Source organism: Eriocheir sinensis, chromosome 9 (genome assembly GCF_024679095.1).
Source record: "Eriocheir sinensis breed Jianghai 21 chromosome 9, ASM2467909v1, whole genome shotgun sequence".
Classification (NCBI taxonomy): Eukaryota; Metazoa; Arthropoda; class Malacostraca; order Decapoda; family Varunidae; genus Eriocheir; species Eriocheir sinensis.
In genome coordinates, this window is record NC_066517.1 from 12,482,508 (window position 1) to 12,494,723 (window position 12,216).

Below are 12,216 nucleotides of genomic sequence, written 5' to 3' on the forward strand. Positions count from 1 at the left end.
CAATGGTGGTGGTGGTGGTGGTGGATGTGGAGGTGGTGTGGATGGTGGTGGAGGTAACAACAATGGTGGTGGTGGTGGTGGTGGATGTGGAGGTGGTGTGGATGGTGGTGGAGGTAACAACAATGGTGGTGGTGGTGGATGTGGAGGTGGTGTGGATGGTGGTGGAGGTAACAACAATGGTGGTGGTGGTGGTGGATGTGGAGGTGGTGTGGGTGTTGGTGGAGGTAACAACAATGGTGGTGGTGGTGGTGGATGTGGAGGTGGTGTGGATGATGGTGGAGGTAACAACAATGGTGGTGGTGGTGGTGGTGGTGGTGGTGGTGGTGGTGGTTTTTGAGGTGGTGGGGTGGGTGGTGGTGGTTTTAACAACTGTGGTGGTGGTGGTGGTGGTGGATGTGGAGGTGGTGTGGATGGTGTTGGAGGTAACAACAACGGTGGTGGTGGTGGTGGTGGATGTGGAGGTGGTGTGGATGGTGGTGGAGGTAACAACAATGGTGGTGGTGGTGGTGGTGGTGGATGTGGAGGTGGTGTGGATGGTGGTGGAGATAACAACAATGGTGATGGTGGTGGTGGTGGATGTGGAGGTGGTGTGGATGGTGGTGGAGGTAACAACAACAATGGTGGTGGTGGTGGTGGTGGATGTGGAGGTGGTGTGGATGGTGGTGGAGGTAACAACAATGGTGGTGGTGGTGGTGGATGTGGAGGTGGTGTGGATGGTGGTGGAGGTAACAACAACAATGGTGGTGGTGGTGGTGGTGGATGTGGAGGTGGTGTGGATGGTGGTGGAGGTAACAACAATGGTGGTGGTGGTGGTGGTGGATGTGGAGGTGGTGTGGATGGTGGTGGAGGTAACAACAATGGTGGTGGTGGTGGTGGTGGATGTGGAGGTGGTGTGGATGGTGGTGGATGTGGAGGTGGTGTGGATGGTGGTGGAGGTAACAACAATGGTGGTGGTGGTGGTGGATGTGGAGGTGGTGTGGATGGTGGTGGAGGTAACAACAACGGTGGTGGTGGTGGTGGATGTGGAGGTGGTGTGGATGGTGGTGGAGGTAACAACAACGGTGGTGGTGGTGGTGGATGTGGAGGTGGTGTGGATGGTGGTAGAGGTAACAACAACAATGGTGGTGGTGGTGGATGTGGAGGTGGTGTGGATGGTGGTGGAGATAACAACAATGGTGGTGGTGGTGGTGGTGGATGTAGAGGTGGTGGTGATGGTGGTGGAGGTAACAACAATGGTGGTGGTGGTGGTGGTGGATGTAGAGGTGGTGGTGATGGTGGTGGAGGTAACAACAATGGTGGTGGTGGTGGTGGATGTGGAGGTGGTGGTGAATATTCATGGTCCGTATAGCGTCGCCTTACCCCCACAGCTGGACGAGACGCCACAAACCAGATTATTATTCATAAGGAAGACAAGATGGCGGAGGAGGAAGAGGAGGAGGAGGAGGAAGACAAGAGGAGATGGAAGGAGGAGGAAGGGAAGAGGAGGGAACAAGCAGGGATAATAAACTCGAGTGTGTGAGGCCTTAAAATAAAATAACAATTCTTTTTCGCTATTAAGGCCGTCATGAGCGATATAGGATTCTGAAAGCATTATCAAAATATACTTCCGTCTATAATAATCAATGTAATCCTTTAAAGCAATCTCTCTTCTAAATAAATAAATAAATAAATAAAAAAAAGAATATGTACAATTTCTTTACAGTTAATTGTTAAGGAAACAGCTCAAGGGAAAAAAAAAAAAAAAAAAAAAAAGATCCTGCTAATCACTGCCCCTATATATAAAAAGGAGTTCAGAAGAGTGGCCAAAAGAGAGGTCAATTTCGATACTCTCCTTTTGAAAAAACTTCAATACTATATTTGTGTAAGTTACCCCGTGTAGTCATTACCTTAAAACGGTCCACAGAAAATGTAGTAACAGACAGCGCTCTCTGTAACATTCGTCAGATCCACTCCGTAAAACCACCCTTTCCCACACCTGAGTAACACACTGGCGGACAGGTAATCTCTAGATGGCCCTTTGTCTCTACAGGTGTCCAAACATATATTCGTAGATAAAAATGACTAATCTATTTGACTCTGCACTCTCCGCAAGTGGATTTCCAGCTGTAAATTACCTTCCCCGCTCTGCTTCCAAAACATGATCCCGGTATATCTTTAGAACAACTACTTCATTCATTTTTCTCTTAACTTCCTAACCCATGATCGTGCTGAGGTCCCTGAAAACTTGGACCAGCACTAGATATTACTTTGCAAGTGTCACTAATTGAAGACCATGCTCCTATGAATAGAAAGGGAATTTGATTGACGCTTAACCTGCCGTAGATCAATTTCAAGAAAGAAACGAAAAAGAATAAAAAGTAATTACTGACTTCTCTGGATGAAAAATTGTAACGGTATGGATACGTTGCAATCATAAACAGAAAACACCACCAAAATAAAGATAAAAAATAGTTGATAAGAAATAAATAAGAAATAAACAAAAAATAAACAAGAACTGAGAAATAAAGAAATAAATAACAAGAAGTAAATAAGAAATAGATAAGAAATAAACAAGATATAAAAATAAATAAATAACTCATGAGAAAAAATAAATAAGTAATAAGAAGTAAATAAGAAATTATAAATAATGAAATAACTAATGAATTACACATGTACTCACCAAGCCCTGCATCAGCAGCCTGACGGGCACGGCTGCAACGAGGCTGGCGGCGGCGACGACACTCCCTTGTCAACCTGAAAATAATAATAATAATAATAATAATAATAATAATAATAATAATAATAATAATAATAATAATAATAATAATAATAATAATAATAATAATAATAATAATAATAATAATAATAATAATAATAATAATAATAATAATAATAATAATAATAATAATAATAATAATAATAATAATAATAATAATAATAATAATAATAATAATAATAATAATATGAAGAAAAAGAAGAAGAAGAAGAAGAAGAAGAAGAATTGAGATATGATAACAATACAAAAAGAAGAATTGTAAGATAAGTTAATAATAATAATAAGACGAAAAATATGAATAACAATAAGAATAAGAACAAGAACACGAAGAAAAAGAAAACACTACTATGCAAAATTACATGCCATCTTTTAATTAGAGAAACGAAATTTTAGGAGCCAGTTAATAGACATGTGGACGGAGGAAGAAGGGTGGAGGAGGCAGGACGACCAATACTAACCATCCACCTTTCGTTTTCCATCCAACCACCCACACCAACAAACCAGAACAACCCAACCAACCACTCAGCCACTAAACCTTTCATCCACCCAGCCAGTCAGCCACCCTCTCGTTCCATCCGTCACCTTAGCCATTCAGCAGACATTCAGCCAGCCCGCACGACACGCCGCTGTTTGTAATCACCTGCACAAACACACTAAGACAACACAGGGAAGCCAATAATTTCAACCTGTGTTTAGCGCTTGGGGTCCGCTCGCCTCGCCACCCCCTAACACGAGCCAGCAGTACCGAGGATCAAAGGCCCCCCACTTGCCCGTATCTTCTAAGTGTTACCTGGCTCGCGGCACACCTTGAAATTACCTGTAAGGACCGCCGCGCCAATTACCTGCGTGTTACCTTGGCGGGACTAGACCACATGAATTGCCTAAAAAAAAAAAAATGTAAGGTGTATAGTTTTGAGTTTCAGCGTGAACTTGGTTTTGTGTTTGTTTGTCGTTTGCTTTCCACAGACATCACCTCTCTCTCTCCTCTTCTCTTCCTCTCCATCTTCCTTTTTCTTTTCTTTCTTTCTTTCCCCTCCCTTTCTCTTTCCTCTTCCTCTTCTCTTTCCTTGATCTCTCCCTCCCTTTCCTCATTCTTTTCTTTTTCTATTATCTTCCATCTCTCCTTTCTTTGTGTTCTTGCTCTTTCATTTATTTCTCTTCCCTTCACTTCTCCCACACCTATTCCATCTGCTTTCTCTCTTTCTTTCTTTCCCCTCCCTTTCTCTTTCCTCTTCCTCTTCTCTTCCCTTGATCTCTCCTTCCCTTTCCTCATTCTTTTCCTTTTCTATTATCTTCAATCTCTCCTTTCTTTTTGTTCTTGCGCTTTCCTTTCTTTAACTTCCCTTCACTTCTCCCACACCAATTCCATCTGCCTTCTCTCTCTCTTTCTTTCCCCTCCCTTCCTCTTTTCCTTTTCTCCTTCTTGCCTCTTCCCTTGATTTCTACTCTTTATTTCTCTTATTTTAATTTTTGTTATTTCCTTTCATCTCCTTTTTCGCTTCCCATTTTTGTTTCTTTCCCTGTCTCCTCTCTCTCCCTCGCATTTTTTTCTACTTGTTATTTTCTTCCTTCGCCCTTCCTTTCCTCCTTCCATTATTTTTTTTTCTTTCAGCTCCTTCCCTTAATATCCCTTCCCCCTTTCCCTCTCCTTTCCGTCCACCTTCCTTCCTTCCTTCGCTGGGCTGTGATAAGGTGAGGATAATGCCAATGATCCTTCTATATTTTCCTGTGTAAAGTGTTTGAAGGAAAAAGCGAACGTTCAGAGTTCCCAGTATTTCGCCTTTAACAAAACTGAACGTATAAGGAAAAGCGAGATATGAGACACAACTCAGACTTAATTGATACCCGAAACTGTTTTGAAATGTTAAATCGAAGTGGAAATAGGAAGATTATAGGTATAGTCTCTCTCTCTCTCTCTCTCTCTCTCTCTCTCTCTCTCTCTCTCTCTCTCTCTCTCTCTGGTAAGTTTGTTTCACGTAAAGATCGTTAACAAATCAGTTACAAAACGAGTGAACGAGCGAATCACCCACTCGAGAGAGAGAGAGAGAGAGAGAGAGAGGGGACTCAAGGTTTCATCCCATAATCTATCAAGCACCCTTTAAAAAACATCTCTATAGCTTCCCATTTTTCTCTTACTAAGCATACACACAAAAAAGAAAACGGGAAAGCATATGTCTACAAAAGAAGGCAACACGTTCGATGATGATGCTGAAGAATGAGATACACACACAATAGGCCTCTTTTCTGCTCTCTCTCTCTCTCTCTCTCTCTCTCTCTCTCTCTCTCTCTCTCTCTCTCTCTCTCTCTCTCTCTCTGAAGTGGAATAATAATCGTAGCGGCCTTCGCTTTTTTTCTTTCTTTTTCTCCCTTCTTCCTACCTTCGCGTTCATTGATGAAAGAAAAAGGAGTTAGAGGAGGAGCAGGAAAGGGAGAGAAGAAGGGGAAGGGAGAGAAGGGGAAGGAGGAGTAGAGAGGAGCAAGGAAGGGAGGAGGAGGAGAAAAAGAGAACGGGAGGAAACAGGAGAGGAGAAAGCAGATGGGAGGGATGTGGGAGGGAGGGAAAGGAGATGAAGGATAGAAGAGTGAATTAAAAGAGAATGGCGAATAATGTTAAGAAATAATAATAAAATAAAACAGCAATGACAAATGGCAATCTAAAATTTAAAAAAATAGATATACACGCATACAAAATACATGTCATTACTTAGATTATTTGAAACGTTGAAAATAATAGATAGATAATACTGGCAATCCTTAAGACTTCGAATACATAAGAGAGCAACAGTTTACATGAAAACTAACTAACTAACAACAATAGAGGACGTTCGAAACTTTCTGGAACACTTGAACACTTGAAAGGGCATAACATCTCGCTTGGTTATCTTCACTGCTTCGAGACAACATATACATTCAAATCACTCCAATCCTTTCTCTCAGTATCTAATTTTCTGCCAATGGAGGCTGGTGCAAAGGTGAGTGGATCGAGGCTGACTTTTCTATTTGATTCTTACTAGTGAATTAGTACATTACGCCAGTGTCAGAAATTACAGTCAAATAAAGTGCCGCCCCATAATAATGAAAAAGTCGTGTATTTACTTCATCTTGACCCTTTGGCGGGAGTTGTGGAGGTAATAATTAAGTAGGTGTATACTTGCTATACTGTGGTGCCTGCTAAGGCATTTTCAGTAGTCACCGACAAGTCAAACGAAAGCATACAACACAGCATTTTTACTGAAAACGAATTACAGCCCCGTTGCCAGACGACAGGCGCCACCGCCCGGGATTAGGTGTGGGCGGGAAAATGATTTATCAGTTCCAGCCCACTAATTCACACCTCGAAGCAGGAGGGAGAGAGAGCATTTTTCCCGGTAATTAGGTGTGGGTCTTTATTCCCGGTAATTAAGTATGGGCGGGAACGAGTGTAATTTGTGAAAGCTGCTGGCAGAAGGGATTGGGCAGTCACTTTGGATGTGATATAATCTCTTGGGAAAATCTGCACGTTATATACCCCAAAACTCGAGAGCTGACAGTTCAGTCTCCAGTCGTCCATCGTGGAGAGGAGACATCCCGGTAAATCTTAAGAATAACGGCTCCTAGCGGATGCGCATTTAGGGCACGGTGTGGTGGTAATTACAACATTTCTAGCACGTACGACGGGGTTTTGACAAGCGGACAGGCGTGTTTGTCACAAGGGGTGTATTTTTCCACGCTGGCCTCACGATTTCTTCAAGTCGATGGGCGATGAGACTGCGAGCTCCGGGGTGAAGAAGGGGAAGAGCCCGCGCGGAAAAATACACCCCTTGTGAAATAAAACACCCCTGTCCGCTTGTCAAAACCCCGTCGTACGTGCTAGAAATGTTGTAATTACCACCACACCGTGCCCTAAATGCGCACCCGCTAGGAGCCGCTATTCTTAAGATTTACCCAGATCCCTTGTAATCCGAGGAAACTGTCTTGCTGCTTGAGCTGGGAAGAAGCATTAGAAACATCGCTGCAGAACTTGGCATAGCAGTATCAACAGTGGCGAAGTGGAAAAAGAGATATGAGAAGAGCGGAAATATGAAGGATTTACGTAAGTAATATAGGCGATTTTTTTGTGTTGTGTATGTCTGTTTGTTTGTGGTCATGATGATGAGATAGAGATAGAGAGGTTCTTCTGCCCAGAATAAGACTTTTGTGTTATTACTATTTATTTATTTTATTTTTCTTATTGTTATTATATGGTCACAGCTTCTGGGCGCCGTCCAAAGGTCACCTCACCGGAGGAGGACCGGCGAATTATTGAGGCGGCAGAGGGGGACGTCCCGCTCCGTAATGCCGCACCACTCAAGCAACGGCTCCAACTCGCCGCCTCGCCCTCCACTATACGGCGACAGCTCCATGCAGCGGGGCTCTCCAGCAGGGTGGCCGCGAGGAAGGAGGGACTAACAGACCTCCATCGCTGCGCCAGGCTGGAATTCGCCCGTCAACATAAAGAACGCCCTGAGGTATTCTGGGCAACTGTTATTTTCTCAGATGAGAAAACTTTCCGGTCGTCTGACCATGGTAGAATCCGCATATGGCGGAGGAAAACACAAGGTATCTTAATATCTCTTTTAATATCAAAATACTTCGATTTTTCTTTCTTTTAAACGTAATTAAAATTATTTTCTTTTAAACGTAATTAAAATTATTTTCTTTTAAACTTAATTAAAATTATTTTCTTTTAAACTTAATTAAAATTATTTTCTTTTAAACGTAATTAAAATTATTTTCTTTTAAACGTAATTAAAATTATTTTCTTTTAAACGTAATTAAAATTATTTTCTTTTAAACGTAATTAAAATTATTTTCTTTTAAACGTAATTAAAATTATTTTCTTTTAAACGTAATTAAAATTATCTTTGACATGATAGTTTAACCTCAAAAAGAATCTGAGAAACCATTTGATAGTCGGCCAGTAGAACCCAATTCATGCTAACAGTCTACACATCATTATTTGTATACCAGTTACAATACTTTCATGTCTCAGTTCCTACAGGAGTATATTTGAATTAGTTACTTAAAAAAATAAAAGTAACCATTGACACAGATTTATTTTCTTTTATATATTTTCCCTTCAGATATGATGCCAGAAACATCTATGCTGAAAGCAGGAGCGGCCACGTCACGTGTAGAGTGTGGCGCTGGATCTCCATAAACGGGGTGGGCGACGTGGTGAAGATTGAGGGAAGGCTGACCGCCGAAAAATATCTCCGTATCCTGGAGGACTTCTTTCTTCCCTCACTGCGGGAAAGAAATTTCCACGCCCACCCTGGACCAATCACCCATCCACATGGCCAGGATAGTCCAGGAGTGGTTTGCGAACCAAAATGTATTGCAGCTCCTGGGATCAATTGAACAATTGTCCCCCCAGACCGCTCTGGTGGGGCGATTCTTCAGTTGGGCGGCAATTCTTCAGTTGATGACAAGACTACAGCGGGCGGCCAAAACCTCACCGGTAGACCTGACATCAGGGGATCAAAACCTCAGCAGTTGACCTGACCTTACCTTAACACCTCAACGGTGGACCTGACATCAGAGGATCAAAACCTCCCCCTAACATTTTTGACTAACCTGACACAACTTGTGATCAGTTTTAGCACCATTGGGTTCATGTATTCTGTCTATTGTTCGACATGGCCCGTGACGCATTCAAGCCTGTCGTGCTCCCTCTGCTGACTGAGGATCCTTTGCCTGTGATCAATTGGCTTAAACAACATCGACTTTCTTCACTCATATCTGCAGGAATTTATGTGGCGCGACCGATTTTTTGCCAATGCATTTGAAAATCAGTGTATTCATTTTTCCACTCAATTCCACTCAATTGAAAAATGCAAAAAATAAAGTGTTCTACATTTAGTATACATTTACATAACAATAAAACTATTAATTATAAATAATACGATATATAGAATATAAGATTATGTATAATAAATGGCATAAACCAAATATAATATATAATTTCCGATATTTCTAGTTGGGGGGGCAATTCTTCAGTTGAGCAGAGTTGGTGGGGCGAATCTTCAATTGGGAACTCTGGGGGGGCGATTCTTCAATTGATCCAGCTCCTGGACTGACCCAGTAGGGGTTGCGACCTCAACCCCATAGAGCATGTCTGGGCAAATATGGTTAATTCATGGGATCCAGTTGGAAAGCGCACTCCACAGGCCCTAAAGCCTCAGTTACACATTCACGATCTTGACTCCCGGCGCCGTCCCGACGTCAGAAAATGTAGCCCTTCACGGTGATCGCCATCCTCCGGCAGGCCATCTTCGGGGATTATTGTGGCTCCGCCACATCTCACCGGCCGCCGCAGCGCGGGAGGCCGCACGCCGACAGTTTTGGGAATGTTCAAAACAATCGGCGCCCTCCACATCTGTCATCTGCCGGCAAGAAACCAAGAACGTCGGATGTCCATCGCAACAACGTCGTTTCGTAGTCGGCAATGGTCGGCACTGAAGGGGATCTCCTAACGGTGTTAGTAACGTACGTCTGGCAGCGTTGTCACCCAACCGACTGCATTCAGATTTATCAACGGCGCCACGCCGAACACCTGTTCGGGGGGAGATGGAGTGGCGGATGGGGATATATAAACAGGTGTTTCCGGTCTGCTCTCCCTCTTTCGCTCCAGTTTTTTCCTGCATTAACCATGGGTGCAGACAAAGAAGCTAACATCGAACACGTGCCCAACAGTTCACCACTATCACATTGCCATAGCCCTGTCACCACCAACACTGCTTGCTCAACAACCCTTGACCCTGCCGCCCACGCCTTCCAGTATCCGGATAAAAGTATATTTGTGAGCAGAGTTGAAGAGAAACTTCCTCCACCCAACCTGCAAGACACGGAGGAGGAGGAGGAGGAGGAGGAAGTGGGCAGTCAGGCCAAGGGCAAGCCCAGGAGCAAGAAACAGGTGTCACTCGTCATCTTGGAGGATGAAGTGGAGGCTCAGCTCGGGGAGTGGCTGACTGAGAAACCCATCCTCTACAATAAGGGTCTCAAGGAATATAAAAGAACATTGCAAAGAAGGCCATGCGGGGCAAAGTGGGGTCCATGGTGGGCACGCCCCCTTTTTATTGTCATCTGGGCACAGGTGAAGAGGTCTCAAGATGATCGCCAGCAGTCCTAATAACGTCGTTATCACCCCCAGATGGTGTTACGATCGTCCTTTTCTGGTCTGTGTCAGTTAGGACTATCGTCAACAGCCGTGGCCGTTATGTCGGGAGGTAATCGCTCCCCAGATACGACGGTCGGAACACCGTCCGCACCCATCGAGATGTCGGCGTAACGCCGTCGCAGCAGCACACCCATCACCCAAGGTCACGCAGCCAAGGATTATCGGCATATCGAACGTCGGGACGGCGCCGGGAGTCAAGATCGTGAATATGTGACTGAGGCTTAACGGAGCACGTCAATAGTTCATGGGAGACACTTCGGAGTAAGCCAGAGATCATTAGAAAATTGGTGACTTCTATGCCAGACCGCTTGACAGAGGTGTTCGAAAAAGGAGAGTGGTCTCATTATTGAGAAATTATTGTTAAGAATAATCATATAAGTAGTCAGCGTTTGAAGTTCATTTCCTTGATGTGTAAATTAAGTGCCTAATACTTTGACTAATGATTATGATGATAAAAATAATGAAGGTAATGATATTGATAGTGATGCCGTTCTACCACCACTATTACTACTACTACTACTACTACTAATACTAATACTACTGCTAAGAAAAAGAAGAAGAAAAAAGAATAATAGTAAGATGATAATATACAGCTGTATTATTGATTTCGTCAATATATCTAGTATGAAATAAATAAATAAATAAATAAAACGGAGAAAGAAATGGATAACACACACACACACACACACACACACACACAGGGGGAGGAAGAGCAACGCTGCCAGATCTCGTCTCCGTTCATGAGAGCTCGAGTTTGGTGTTCAGAAGGCATTTGGTTTCGATAGTACGTCACTCTTCAGACCCAAGTACTCAGAAGGCACAGTGTCGGAAGTAGGAAGATGGAGCAATTCGACGATTTGTTCCAAGAGGAGGACTACAGATCACCTGTGGTTAATCCTTTGTATATGCTCCTCATCCAGCGGCAGAAGATTTCTCCGTGGCAAGAGTTATGTTTACAGTTCGTATGAATGAGTTCTGAGCTAACTCTAATTTTCTCCTTGTTTAAGCTTGATGTCAACTGTAATATTGCAAAAATGTATTTCTTTGCCCGCACATGATTATGTTAAGAGGTGATGCAAGATACGCACCAACATACCAAAAAAAAGCTGTTGCGGGATTAAAGTCACAGCCACGAATTAAAAGTCTGACAACGCTGCCTAGTGGTCAAAAATAAGCAAAATGTCATCAGAAAACGCAGCATCTTCTCTTGCCCTTGCCTTACGTCATTTTCAGGTTCTTTTTAATGTGAAATGACAAGAAAATATAAATTTCTTTATACAACACCAACTTTCTGGGTCTCAAGAGCATTGTTAACTTGTGTGTACTGCCTTAACTAGCCTAGTATCACAACAACTACACACTGCTTACTACATTGCCTTTCCTTCTCTAGCCTATTATCAAAAGAAACAAGTTTAATATATATATATATATATATATATATATATATATATATATATATATATATATATATATATATATATATATAAAACAATTACAGTTCACTTCAGTTGATGGGGCTTTTGTAACAGCTCTTCTGTCATTAGTATTTTTATTGTCGGTTCTGCTCCTATTTTCTAATCTCTCTTTTTCAATTTCATACACTCTGCCTACTACCGTGCCTTGCCTTGCCTAATATATCAAAACAAACAACTATAGCACAGTTTACTACTCTCTGCTGTCTCATCTAGCCTATGACATTACATCAAGCAATTAAACACCGCTTACTGTGGAAACTAAAAGAGGAAACGCGTATTTTTCAGTGTTTGGTTGGTGTGTTGACGTTGTAACCAAGTGGCGATCAACACGGAGCAAACTACAGTACTGCGAGATTTAAAAGCCCCCAATTCATCCGTTACACCCATCAAACACTTAATCATACCTATACAAACTTTAAATAACATATACATACCAGTCCACCCATCCCTCTTCGTGGCTCTCCCCTTTCCACACGAGCACAAGGCGACCAACACTTACGCAACACAAGCGGACAATCCTCACGCAACACACCCGCGGCTTTGAATGACTAACTGCCGCCCTGTCAAAGTGTCAATCAGTGTTGCCAAAGCTGGAAAACTTTCGAACCTTCAGGCTTGACATCAGGGGTCATGACTGTAGCACTGAATATTAAGTGAAAGGAATTGTCATAGAGTTGTAATGCCAAATATGGATGTCTATGTCTTTTTAATTTGTCGTTTTGGTTATCAGGTTGTTGTTTCTTGTTGTTATCGTCTATAACATAGCATAACCTGGGGCGGGAGAGGGG